A 13960-nucleotide genomic window follows, 5' to 3' on the forward strand; every position below is an offset into this window, starting at 1 on the left:
GGGGTGCCCGCCTCGGGCGGGTACGGGGAGGCGGTGGTTAGTGACATAAGAGGGGGAGGACGCCGAGTCGTCACTAGCGGTCCAGATGGGGGAGGGGGAGTCGCTGGAGCAGCGCTCCGAAAGCAGGGAGATGGGAATTGCTTGCTACCGGCAGGTTCTAATCGGTCTAAAGCCGGCAGCCCTTGTGACTGGTGTCGGGACGTGGGGCGGTGGGGTCCCCGTGCTATGTCTGCGGGGTCCCCTGGGGTCGGTAGCACTCTCTGGGCTGGAGGTACTCCCTGAGAGATTGGCCCTAATGGCATCGGCATACGAGGCAACAGCGGTGGTAGCCGTGCTCGGAGCGGTAGCCGTGCGGGCAGGAGCGGGAGCATGGGTTGGGGATGGCTGGTCGCTCTGGGCCGCCCGGGGAGATTGTTCCGGGCTGGCGGTGCCTGGGTCAGAGCGTAGGGGGGAGGTATTGGAGCTCAGGGGAGACTGGGGCTGTAGTCCTAATATGGCAGGGGTAGGGACTGGAGATGGAGGGGGCCACGAGGATGACCACACCTCCAGGGCCTCAGGCAGGATGGGGCTGGCAGAGTTGGGCCAGCAGACTAAGTCCCAGGTCAGGGGTGGGGAAGGAATTACAGGTAGCAGCGTTTGGGGGGGGCTTAGCAGGGCGATCTCCTCCTGGGGCGGGGTCCAGACATGGTTAAATCGGTCGGTGTCCCCTCCAATAGGGGACACCCCGGACCCAGCAAAGCAGGGGGCAAAGTTGCTGTCCAGGTCTAGCGGGAGCGCCCAGTCGACAGCGGAGGAAGGGAGGGAGGAAAGGACTGCGGGTGGCATGGCGGCAGGGCCACACCGGGCCGGGCTGGAACTGGAGCCGGATACAGAGCGCGGGTCGTCATCTGGAACTGGCGGGGGCTGGAACGATGGTATCGAGTCTCCGGCCACGGGGTGTTGGACGTCGCACGGCTCTCGGGGGGGCCCTCTGGCATCTGGTGGTGTCCGGGCTCTGGGCAGGTCACTGGGCAGCAGGCCTGGCGGGTGCTGTCTGGTTCCCATCCGGACAGGTCGCCACAGGAAGCCGTCGGAGGAGCTGGAGTCTCCCGACGCGGCATTCGCGGGGCTGGCAGGGCGTCTCGACATACTGGAAGATAGAGCACAGAGACACCCGACCGGGGGGGAGGGGAACAGGGCAGGGGGCTTCTGGCTGTGGTGGTCCCAGAGGGGACCAGGGGGCCAGGAGGCGGCCTCTCAGAGGGCCAGGGGGGTCTGCGTTGGAGAAATCGCCAGGTACTACAATATTTAGCAACGATAACGAGTGCTCCAACGCACAACCCCAGTTGTCAGGAGCCCGGGGCTGGGGGACCCACAGGCAGGCGGGACAGGAAGCGAAGGAGCAACAGACGAGGGTGAAACTGACGAGAGCAAGACTGATGAGAATGAAACTGACCAGAGTGAGATAAGCAGACAGAAACCGCAAACAAATGGCAATAGACGAAAGCGAAACAAAATCAGAAAGTAAAACTTAGTAGTGAGGTGGGTTGCAGTGATAGACGAAAGTGAAACAAGATCCAGGAGCAAAGCCAGAACAAAAAGGAGGGGGTAGCTGAGCAGCAGAGGCGCAGCGGGGGACGAGAATGAAATAGACAGAAGTGAAGCTGACTAGGGTGGAAAGTTAATTTATTCGGGTTGCAGAGCCAGGGGGGATAGAACAGACGGGAGTGAAATTGACTAGATAGGAGCCAATACAATGGGGGAAGCGGAGCAGCAGAGGGGGGGCGGGGGAGGGGTCAGCCACGTGGCAATGGCCGCCGGGGCACGGAAAGAGCCGAGACAAACAGACAGGAGCGACACTGACCAGAGTGGAAAGTTAGTCCACTCCGGCTGCAGAGCCAGCAGCGGGGGACGAGAACGAAACAGACAAAGGTGAAACTGACCAGAGTGGAAAGGGCTGCCAAGCCAGCGGGGACGGAATAGGCGGGAGTGAAATTGACCAGCTATGAACCAACACAATGGGGGAAGCGGAGCAGCAGAGGGGGGGGGGGATCAGCCACGTGGCAATGGCCGCAGGGGCACGGAAAGAGCCGGGACAAATCGACAGGAATGTCACTGACCAGAGTGGGGAGCCAGCCTACTAGGGTTGCAGAGCCAGCGCAGCGGGGACGAGAATGAAACAGACAGGGGCGAAACCGATCAGAGTGGGAGGCTAAACCACTGGGGCTGCAGAGCCAGCGGGGACAGAACGGACGAGAGCAAAACTGACCAGGCAGGAGCCAACACAATGGGGGAAGCGGAGCAGCGGGGGGGGGGGGGGGGGATCAGCCACGTGGCAATGGCCGCCGGGGCACAGAGGGAGCCGAGACAAATAGGAGTGAAACTGACCAGAGTGGGGAGTTAGCTTAGTGGGGTTGCAGAGCCAGCGCAGCGGGACCAGAATGAAATAGAAGCGAAACTGATCAGAGTGGAAGTTTAAATTACTCGGGTTGCAGAGCTAGCGCAGCGGGACAAGAATGAAATAGAAGTGAAACTGACCAGGGTGAAAGGGTTGCAGAGCCAGCGGGGACAGAATAAACGGGAGTGAAATTGACCAGCTATGAACCAACACAATGGGGGAAGCGGAGCAGCAGAGGGGGGGGTGGGGGGATCAGCCACGTGGCAATGGCCGCCGGGGCAGGACAAATCGACAGGAGTGAAACTGACCAGAGTGGAAAGTTAGTTTACTCCGGTTGCAGAGCCAGCGGGGATAAAACGGACGGGAGTGAAATTGACTAGATAGGAACCAATACAAGGGGAGAAGCGGAGCAGCAGAGGGGGGGGGCGGGAGGTCAGCCACGTGGCAATGGCCGCCGGGGCTGTGGCAAGATTCGGGCCCCCCCGGCCCCTTTTGCCTCTACCCCCCCCCCGCAGTCTCGGCACCCCGAGGCTGGTGCCCTTTGCTCGGGCCCTGGGTCGTTGGCTGCCCCGCCCGGGCTTCCGCTCAGCCTGGGACTGCGGGCTGACCCTCGGCTCCCGATCCCGCTCATGGCTCTGCGACGGGGACGGGTCCTCCGTCGCGCTCGGCCGTCCGTTCGCTGGGTGTGCGGCCGTCCGCTGGCCGCTCCGTTCCTCGGTGCCCCCGGCCGAGGGGTCCTGATGCCCCGGGCAAGGGCTGCGCGGGTCCCGCTCCCCGCCTCCATCCCGCTTGCTCCTCCGGCGTCTCTCCCCTGGCTGCCTGCCAAGAGAAGGTAAGTGCCGGCCGCCTCTGGCCCTTCCGGCCCCTTCCCCTTTGAGCCAGCACGCACGGGGCGTGCCGCTCCCCCTGGCGTCTCGGCCCCTCCTCCTCCTGGGTCCTGCTGCCTTCCTCGCCCGCCGCGCCTGCGTCTGTGCGCCCCCTCTCCCCTCCCTGGGGGCTTTCCCCTGGACTCCGCTCCCCCGCGCCGCTCGGCGCTTCTCCGGGGGAGGGGCTGTCAGCGCGGGGAGTTTCTTCCCCGTCACAGGGGCACAGAGAAAGCCGAGACAAATAGACAGAAGTGAAACTGACCAGAGTGGAAGGTCAACTTACTCGGGTTGCAGAGCCAGCGCAGCGGAGGATCTCAGGAGCAAGGCAGGAGTCCGAGGGGGATGCAGACCCAGCGCAGCAGAGCCTAGCGAGGAGCCTGGATTGCAGAGTGAGCGCAGCAGGTCCGGTGCAGGTCCCAGGAAGCAGGAGCAGCTGTCCCTTTAAGGCAGCAGGGAAGCCCCAGCCAATAGGCAGTCTCAAAAAGACGTGCCTGGGTGGGCCTAAACAGCTGATTTAGAATCAGCTGTAAGGCAGCCGGCAAAAAAAAAAAAAAAAAAACCGCTGCAGAGGTTTAAACCCCCGCAAAAAAGCGGAGGCTTGCAGGTTCTTCAGCGGTGTTCCTTGTCAAAAGGCTGCTAGCAGGATCCTGCTAGCAAAAGCCTTTAAAAGGGCTGGATCCATCGGTCCCCAGAAGCAAGCGGTCCCACGGAGCAAGGATCAATCCCACGGCGGCGTCTTCATCACGAAATCTTAAACTGATAAGAACAGATTAAACGAGTTTTATTGAGTGAATGTTTCCAAAAATAATACAGTAAACAAGTAAAACACATCTGGAGAACTGGAGCAGGTTGCGCTGTGGGGTGGATAGTAATATTGGAGTTTATCATAGAGAGACAAGAAAACCTCTCCAGTATATAGTACGATTAACAATTGCAGAGTGTGCAGTCAATGAGTGAGGCGGGCTCGATGAATGAAGCGCCAGTCAGCGAAACGGGTGAAGTTGCCAGCCTGGAGAAAGTGGTTGCTGGCTTCTTGCTTGCTGGTCACTTCGAACACCTTACCCTGGTCCAGTCTTTTAGCCAGGGCGTCTGCATAGTGGCGGCGGATGGTCCCTTTCAGGAGCCTCTCCAGCAGAGCCCTGGCCGCGGGGGTGACAGTGGTGTGGCCTTGTGCGGTGATGCGGGGGAGCACAACGCTAAGCTCCGTACGGGCCTCGCTCCAGACCCAGCGGCAGCCAATTCTTTTTCCCAGACGGCGGGTGGCGTTGCGGGCCCGAGACCATAGGAAGGAGAGGTCACCGCCGTCCCTCCTGAAGTCCCCCTCGAGGGAACCGCTGAGGTAGGTGGTGATATCTGCAGCGGTGGGGTCCCTGGCAATCCTCCTCCTCACTACACCGCACAGGGCGTTTTCTGCGATGGTGCGCACTCTCACGTCCGGGCAGGTCAGGAGGCGGAAGGCGTGGGTAATGGAGGCCACGTCGCAGAGGTCCCCCAAGCGCGGAACGTTGGCGCCTCCCTGCCGGTGGGGGATGTAGACAATGTCCGTGCAGGCCCTCTGAGGCAGGTAGAGCCACTTCCGGACAAGGGCTCTGATCGCGCTGTCAGCTTTGTTCAGGGGGACCTTGGCGACGGCGGAGCCTCTCAGGGTGAAGGAGATGCGGGGGATCAGAAAAGTGTTAATTGCATCTATTTTCTGCCATGGTGTGAGCAGAGATTGGTCGAGCAGCTCTGCGTCCCTCAGGATTTTGTGGAGGGTGTCTGTTGGAGTGGCCTCGACCCGTATTCCCGTCGGGGTGCCCAGGTGCTGGTAAAATTGGCCCTCTTGGAGGCAGGCCATGGGCTGTTCTTGAATGGAGAAGGCGGTTGGCCTCGTGAGGGTTCTTAAGCTGCCATCGACATGGAGGGAGGCACATTTCCGGGCGTTAAAGCGAAGGCCCGTCCATTCAGCGGCCCGGCCGGCGATTTGGAGCATCCGCTGCAACCCCTCCGCGCTGTCGGCGATCAAGACCAGGTCGTCGGCGTACGCCAGGACGTCGACCCTCACACCGTGCAGGTCCAGACCGTCCGGGCCCTGGGAGATGGCACGCAGGATGGGTTCCATGGCCAGATTAAAAATGATGGGACTGAGGGGGCAGCCCTGTTTCACGCCACAGTGGATGTCGACGGGTGCGGTCTCTCCAGTGGTGGCGCGGATAGTGGTGGTGCAGTCCGTGTATAGATCCCGGAGGATGCGGAGGAAGGTGTCCGGGGCCCCAAAGTCTGTCAGGGTGTCTGCGATGTGTTGGTGGGGGACGGAGCCGAAGGCGTTTGCGAGGTCCAACCAGGCGATGGCGCATTGTCCCCGGGATTTTCTCGTCTCTCTGAGGGCTGCCTGGAGCACAAAGTTACGCTCGTAGCAGCCCTCGCAGGTCATGAAGCCTTTTTGGGTGGAGCTGATGGCGCCACCGTGAACAGCCCAGTCAGTGATCCTGGCCGCCAGGCAGCTGGCGTAGAGTTTGTATAAAGTGCTGCCCAGCGAGATGGGTCTCCAGTTTTCCGGATCGGTACAGTCGCCCTTCTTGTACAGCAAGACGGTCATCGAACTTTTCCAGGTGTCAGGAATGCACCGTAACCTCTTGCAGGCGGTGAAGAGGGCGGCTAGCACCAAGCAACCGGGGTCACGTCTCTTTAGCTGGAGATACCGGATGCCGTCTCTCCTGGGGGCGGTGTTGGTGGTCCTGGACAACCGTACCTGGACCTCCTCCGGGGTAAAGTCCCTGTCCAGGTCGTTGGTGGCTTCTAGCCTCGGTAACTGAGGGATACAGTCCGGGCGGGGCCCCTCTCGGGGACGTTCCTTCGCGAACACAGAGGTGAAGTACGAGTGAAGTGCGTTGGGCGGGATCGTGCAGGGAGACGGGGCACCTTCCAGGATCTCCCTCACGGCCTTTGGGCGGTTGGTGCGGTAGAGCGTTTGGAGGCGGGTTGTGGCGACCGGGTCGTCTCGGCGGCCAGCGGCCCCTCGTCTCCCCACCCTGGAGCTGGCAGTCGTTTCAGGTGGCGGGGGTCGGGATTTACCGCGGCGATCTGGCCCGCCGCTTGCAGCCAGGTCGGCTGTTAGGCGCTCCGTCACGGTCACCAGGCCATCGAAGGAGTCAATCGATGTCAGCTCTCTTAGCCACAGCTGCTGCCAAGCCGTGGTGTTGCGTTCGTGGCAGGAGCCCCGTCCGTGCTGGGAACTCATCTCTCCTGCAGGAGGGACAGGCATGGAGGCCGCTGGAGCACGGGATCTCTGTGCAGAGGAGACGGCAGCGGGGCGGGATGCTGATGACCGGGCAGGCGCGCCGGAGAGAGTCAGCATCCCCGGGGGCGCTAGTGGAGGCGCGTGGTTGTCGTCTGGGACCGGCGGGCTGGCAGTGATCTTGGGGCACGGGGGGCCCGGTGCGGTCCCTGGCCGGTTCGGGGTTCTCTGTGGCAGCCACCGGGGTCCTTGGGAGGGAGGGATCAGCGGAGGCAGGTGCCGGACGCCGCTCGGCGGACCGGAGAGGGGGGCTGGTACTGCTGACAGGTGACCGGGGTGAGCTGATCCGTGGAGGAGCACCGATCCGGCGACCACTGGTGGCATTCCTGACGGTAGACAGGAACTGGTCTAGTCGTACGGACAAGTTCCTGACAATCAGAGGCGGGGAGGTCCGAGGACCGGCAGGGTCGGGGGTGCGGGACCCCGGAGATGGGCTGTTGCTTGGCCTGACAGCACGGGGTGCCGGGCTGGATCCCTGTTCCGGGTTGGCAGATGCAGGGCCGGCCCTTGGTGATAGACTGTCAGGTGCAGGGCTGGTTCATGGTGAAGAGGCAGGCTCTGAGGCAGGGGTGCTCCTGACCGGAGCGAGGTTCTCATGGTCCGGCATTGGTTGTCTTCTGCTATACGGCGTAGTGGGCACCAGCCGGATCGGGGTCGAGGGGACGACTCGGGCACAGGGGCCTTTGCAGGTGGTGTTTTGGTGTCGTTTGCACCGTTTCTGCGATTCAAAGAGGCCGTGGCATCGGTCGCAGCGGAAGGCGATCTGTTTCTGGTGCACCAACTTTACGTGCTTGCTAAAGGCCCCCAGAGTCCTCACTCCTCGGAAGGGGAAGCAGTCTGGGCACAGGAGGGTGTGGTTGGGAATGGGAAAATCCAAGTAGATCAGTTCGGTCAGGCAGCTGGTAGGGTCTGGTGCTGGCCGGGGAGACTGTTCTGGGAGGGTTGAGCAGGGAGGAGCTGGACAGGGAGGAGCTAGGTGAATCACCTGTAGCCCTTGCAGGTGGGCGGTGTCAGTGGCGATTGGTCAGAAGTAATTTAAACCTGATGGGAGGGGGGGGGACGAAAGAAGATGGCCGCTGGGGGAAGCGGACACTTCCTGGTGTAAGGGAGGAGGGGGGAGAGCGCGGGGGGCCTGTCAGGGGACCTAGGTAGGGGGCACAGCCCGGGGATGGGGCCGAGTCCCCGGTCTCTCAGTCGCGCTGATGCTGTGATTCCAGCAGTGGTTGGGGCAGAGTAGAAGAAAAAAGAAACCGAAACCGGGCTAATTAGCCGTCGCCACAGCTGTGGTGCTGACTGAGTAGAGAAAACGGCAGCAGATAAAATGAGCCGCGGGACTCGGTGGGGAGGCTGGCCACGTGGGGAAAAGGGGGCCAGCTGCCAGCGTATGGGGAGATAGGGGGGGCCGAGGGATAGCCGAGCCACGTCTGCACCGCAGCAGCGGCGGGGGTCAGGCAGGGCAAACCGTGGCAATCAAGCGAGCCGCATGGGGGGGGGAGGGAGAGTCTGTGCCGTGGTTGATCAACGGCGTGTGACCGGAGGGCACAGTCCGCGGGCCGTGCCGGGTATCGGGGTGTTTAGACCCCCCGGCGCAGCAGCCCAGACACCAATCGAGTGGGGCAGGTGGCAGTAGTAGGATAGACCGCCGGGCTAGGCGGGGGGGGGGGCTGGCCACGTGGGGGGAGAGGGGGCCAGCCGCTGGCGCACGGGAGGGGGAAGGAGAGACCGCGGGGTGGCTGATGAGAGGCCCGGAACCGGAGGGCACGGTCCGTGGGCTGCGCCGGGTCTCAGGGTGTTTTAAAGAGTCTGTAGGCCGAGGAAGGAGAGAGAAGGGACTGAAGGCGGAAGGGAAGACTGAAATTAATCAGGGAACAGGATGGCAGGGGAAACAGGAATCAAGATGGGGGCGAGAGGGGGGGGGGAGGATTGGGGACTAGGAGGTAAACAAGATGGTGAGAAAGATGGAAATCAAAATGGGGGCGGGAAGGGGAGAAGGAGGGGCGTTGGTTAGGAGGAAGGCAAGATGGTGGGGAAGACAGTAAGCAAGGAGGAGGTAGTTGGTGATTAAAAGGAAGAGAACGGAGGAATCAAGAACGAGTGGAGGAGCTCCGGAGAGAGGAGCTAAGTGAGCTACTTACCCCGCGTGAGGCCATGGCGCGCGCGAACCGATGGGGACCGTCTGCTGGGATGGACGTTGTCACAGCAACACTGACGCCAAACGGGTGGGAGCGAACGCCAAGCAGCGAGGAACAAGCCGGTCCGTTGACCCAAATGTAGTATCCATTCATAACAGTTTCTTTTTAAACTGATAAGAACAGATTGACGTTTATTAGAGAATGTTTAGCGACAAACAATACATATATTACAGTAGACACTTTTTGGAACAAGTATGACTGAGTAAATGGGTACATCCGGTAGCCGGTTTGGGTTACGGTGGTAGGGGGGATCTAGCCCCTGGGGGCCTGGGTTTACAGCCCATGGTGGGGCGTTTGGGCCCCCAGGGGGGCCCGCTAGCGGGGTGCCTTCCTCCTCTGGAATAATGACCGAGGCCCTTCGTTGCGGAGCGCGTAGAGTAGGTTGTTCCCGGGGGAGGCGCGTGGCGGGGGGGTTTGGAGCGTGGCTAGTTCTAAGCCCGTAGTGAATAGAAAGGGGAGGTGTGGGGCCCCGGATGTAGTCGGTCAGTGGGGTGATTATCTGGTTAGCGGATGGGGGGTTTGGTGGGGACGCTCATTCTGTAGTTGGACCGGCAGTTTAAGTGGGTTGAGTGTTAGATTTGGCGAGGTGAGTGTCGCACCATTAATCAGGTTGTGGGGACATTGCGGGGTCAATATGTATGGGAGCAAATGTGGGGACCCTTGGTCGGGGACCAATTAAGTGGGTCGCCCGTTATGGGAGGGCAAGCATGCCTAGGTTGCGTCTTGGAGTTGGTCGGAGGTTCTAGAGATCTATGTTTTGGGGAGAGGGGGGGAGGTATAACTCATCCATACACACACACTTACACCTACGTGTTCACACTCGCAGACACTCATCCATATGCACGGGACAAAAGTTGGGCTGTGGTAGGGCCCAGGGGGATAAGATAGGGGGGGTTAGTAAGGGTGGGGGGTCTAGTGATTGGGGTGGGGGGGGTACTGACACCCTCACACTAATCAATTTTATGTCCCGGGTGTTATCCACGATCTGTTTCTGGTTTCTATATTGAGTATGTGTAGGCTTATGTATGGCAGATCTTCGGCTCCCCGTTCTTTGTGTCCCTTGGCTTCCCTAATTGCCGTATCCTGGTCCCCAGTGTTGCTCCCGCCTGGAGGGGGGGTAGTGTACCCTCCGAGCGAGTAACAGTTGGTTGGATTAAGTGTGAAAGTTAATGACTGACCAGGCGGGGCAGGTTGAGGGCCCAGGATAGGCGCTGAGAGACGAAGCACAAGGGTTAAGAGGTTGGTTGCGAAGGGAGTACTTCCAGAGACAGGGGTGGGTCCCACGGCATCCTCTTCCACTGCATCCTTGTCCTCTGGTCGGATCGTGTTACACACCCGGGGGAGGGGGGAGGGAGGTGGTTTTTTTTTTTTTTTTTTAATAAGTATTAGTAGGGAAAGTTAGGGTAAGGGCGGAGGTAAGGCGGAATTAAGGAGGAAGGAAGGGCGTAGTAGAGGGGGAGAGGGATTGTGGGACCTAAACAATTGAACTCACTCACACATTACATGCACACGGGGGGGGGGGGGGGGAATGGCGGCACACATCGCTAATCTCTCTATTCCGTTCTGTTCAGGTGGGCTATGGGTCTGGGAGTTGGAATTGGCGGTGGCCTGTGACGTGTTCAATGTAAATGTCGCGGGACCACCGGATAGTGTCCGAAACCATCAGACGGCGCATCAGGTTAGCGTATCTTTTCCCAATGTTGCACGCCTCCAAGGTTGCCTCATTTTTGGGGTCCCAGGAGCCCAGCGCCCCCACAAGCAGGACATAGAGGTCAACTGTGTATCCTTGTGACCGTAGTGTGTCCACCAGCCCGGAGTACTTTGCTATTTTCCTTAAGCGGGCCGCCTGGAGTGCAGCTGGCCGGTTCTCAAAGGGGACGGACACCTCGACCATTGTGATCTTCTTTGTTTCTTCTTTAGTTATAACAATGTCTGGTGCAGTTTGTCCGTGGGACGACGGCATCTTCGAGCACAGTGCCAAGCGTCGGGGGAAGTGCCTTTACTATGCGGGCCTGGATGGCGTTGTGGCGCAGTTTCCAGGCCGTTGAGTGGGTTGTGCAACCGCAGAGGACGTGGAGTAGGGTCTCATCATAGTTTCCGCACCGCCTGCAGCGTTTATCTCGGTTCCCGTGGCGAATGGCCGCGTTGAGGGGGACGCAGTAGAGGCACGCTCTGTGGATGAAACGCCAGTCTGCGAAGCGGGTGAAGTTGCCTCGTTGTAGGGAAATGGTTGCTGGCGTCCCACCGGCTGCTTACTTCGAAGACCCTGCCCTGGTCTGGTTTTTGCTTTAGGTTGTTTATGTATTGGCGGTGAAGGGTCATCTGAAGCAGTCTTTCTAGGAATTTCCTGGTCTGCGGGGTGATGGTGGTGCGTCTTTCTGAGCCAATGTGGGGGATGACTAAGCTAAGTATGGATCGGGCCTCCTCCCATCTCCAGTGGCAGCCGAGTCTTTTCTTGAGGCGGCGAGTGGCGACGCGGACACGGGACCAGAGGGAGGATAGGTCGCCTCCTTCTCTTCCAAATTCTGCCTCCAGTGAACCACTGAGGTACGTTGCTATGTCTTCTTGGGTGGGGTTTCTGGTGATGCGACGGCGGGTGGTTTCCATTACTGCTGCTTGGGCGATGGCGCTTACTCTGTTCCGGGCACGTGAGGAGGCGGTATGCGTGGGTGATGGTGGCCACGTCGCACAGGTCTCCCAGGCGGCAGACATTGGCCCCTCCTTGTCTGTAGGGGATGTAGATTATGTCTGTTGCCGCCCGCTGGGGCAGGTAGAGCCATTTTTTGACCAGGCTCCGGATGGCTTTGTCTGCCTTGGTCAGAGGGCCTTTGGCCACCGCCGAGCCCCGTAGAGCAAAGGGGATGCGGGGTAGGAGGAAGGTGTTGAGGGCATCTATTTTCTGCCAGGGAGCCAGTAGGGGGGAGTCAAGTTTCTTTGCATCGTTAAGGATGGAGTCGAGAGTCTGGGAGGGGGTCTGCTGGACCCTGACCCCAGTCGGCGTGCCCAGGTGTTGGTATGACTCACCTTCCTTCAGGGCCACCATGGGCCGGCCTTGGATTCCGAATTGAGTGGGTCTCACCGGGTCGTCGCTGTTACCCAAGGTGTGGAGGGAGGCGCATTTTTTAGCATTAAAGGAGAGTCCCATTCACTCTGCTGCTTGGCCAGCAATGTCCAGAAGTTGGTGGAGGCCAGACGTGCTATCTGCTAGAAGGACCAGGTCGTCCGCGTAGGCCAGGATGTTAATTTTGTGGCCATGGAGCGTGAAGCCCGCTGGGTTGGCAGTGATTCCCCAAAGAAGAGGTTCCATGGCCAGGTTGAAGATGATTGGGCTGAGTGGGCATCCCTGTTTGACGCCTCGCTTGATGGGGATGGGGGGAGTTTCTCCGGTTTCTGCTCTAATGGTAGTGGAGCAATCCCTGTAGAGGTCGCTCAGGAGGTTCAGGAAGGTGACTGGCATGCCGAATTCTTTGAGGGTGGAGATGATGTGCTGATGGGGGATGGAACCAAATGCGTTTGTCAGGTCGAGCCAGGCCACCGCTAGCTCCTTGCGGTTCCGCCTGGACGAGTGGATGGCTGATTGAGCACAACTTCATTCTTCATAGCACCCTTCGCACGACATGAATCCTTTGTGAGGTACTGATGGCCCCTCCTTCCATTGCCCAGTTTGTAATCCTTGCTGCCAGGCAGCTGGTGTACAGTTTGTAGATGGTACTCGAGAGAGAGATGGGCCTCCAGTTACCCGCATCGTTCCTGTTCCCTTTTTTGTAAGATAGGACAGTCATCGATTCTTTCCAGGTTTTGGGGATACGTTGGTGCTTCATGCACTGGTTGTAGATTGCCGTGAGCACCAGGCAACCTGGGTCACGCTTCTTCAGGAGCTGGTAGTTTATGCCATCTTTTCCCGGGGCAGTGTTGGAAGTTCTCATCAGCTGGGCGGATACCTCTGAGGGGGCAAAGTCCGACTCCAGGGCTTCTGATGGTATAACTCGTGGTAGTCGGGGCAGGCAGCTTGGTCGTAGTGCGGCGGTGTAGGTGTTTTGGGCGAAGACATTGGAGAAGTATTCATGGAGTTGCGGTGCGGGGATGGAGCAGAAGTCCGGCCTCTCCTGGAGGGCTTCTCTCATTGCCTTGGGGCGGCTGGCTCTGTAGAGGTGTTGGAGGCGGGTAGCGGCGGCCGGGTTGTTGCGGCGGGCAGCGTCTCCTCCTCCGTCTCTCCTCTCCTCTCGTGGTGCTGTCGCGGGTCTCGGTGCGTTCTGGCCTCGTGGTGGGGGGCATTACGGCTCTGGTGGGGTCTTGTAATTGGTTGCGTTCCTGCCGGTCGGGCTTCTTCTGCGAGTTCGGCTGTGAGTTCGCCGATGGCAGTTTCCAAGTCGGGGAAGGATGATGCCTCGGCCAATATCGACTGCCAGTGGAGCTGCCAGGCGGTGGCAATTCGTTCCCGGGGTTGGCGTCGTCCCTGTAGCGACTGATCGAGAAAGTCGAGGTCGTTGAGTGATTCGATGGAAGGTGGTGGTGGGGCGGGGCCACTGGCTGCACGTCGACTTATGGTAACTTGGTGCTCTTTGCTGACCTCTTGGGCGGTGGATGCTGGCGCTGGGTTCAGGGGGTCCTCGTGGATCCGGTCGCTGATGCAATCGTCGTAGAGGTCACGAAGGACGGTCAGGAAGCCGTCCGGGGTCTCGTAGTCCGTGAGGATGTCGAAGATGTGGTGGTGGGGGACGGAGTCGAAGGCATTCGACAGGTCCAGTCAGGCCACCGCGCACTGACCCTAGGATCTCCTTGTCTCCGCAATGGCCCCTTCGAACAGGAAATTGTGTTCATAGCAGCCCTCGCAGGAAAGGAAGCCCTGCGAGGAGCTGATGGCGCCACCGTGATCCTGTCCATTAAGTAGCTGGCGTACAGTTTGTATAGGGTGCTGCTTAGCGCAATGGGTCTCCAGTTGCCAGGGTCGTCACGGTCACCCTTCTTGTGCAGGAGACAGTCAGGGACTGCTTCCAGGCTCTGAGGCTGCGCCGCAGTCCCTTGCAGATGAAGAGCCTATTTGAGACCATGGGGAGGTGGGTGGGCACAGCTCAAGGTCCCACCCCCCAGCCTTGAGGGAGGAATAATTAGACCCAGGCTCAACTGATTATTGGGGACAAATGATGACTAAAGGGAGGGGGGTGCAGGTTACAGGTTCAAAAAAAGGGAACCAGATGGGGACACGGAGCAGAGAACACCGGACAGCGCCCACTGCTCCTCGAAGTGG

The 13960-nt window shown here is 59.9% G+C and overlaps 1 pseudogene; it reads right to left on the reverse strand.

Moving 5' to 3' along the window:
* Positions 1-10628: 10628 nt before the first annotated feature.
* On the reverse strand, positions 10629-13227 carry LOC142823067 (uncharacterized protein T26G10.4-like; annotated as a pseudogene).
* Between the last annotated feature and the right edge of the window lie 733 nt (positions 13228-13960).

Source organism: Pelodiscus sinensis, chromosome 32 (genome assembly GCF_049634645.1).
Source record: "Pelodiscus sinensis isolate JC-2024 chromosome 32, ASM4963464v1, whole genome shotgun sequence".
NCBI classification, from domain to species: domain Eukaryota; kingdom Metazoa; phylum Chordata; order Testudines; family Trionychidae; genus Pelodiscus; species Pelodiscus sinensis.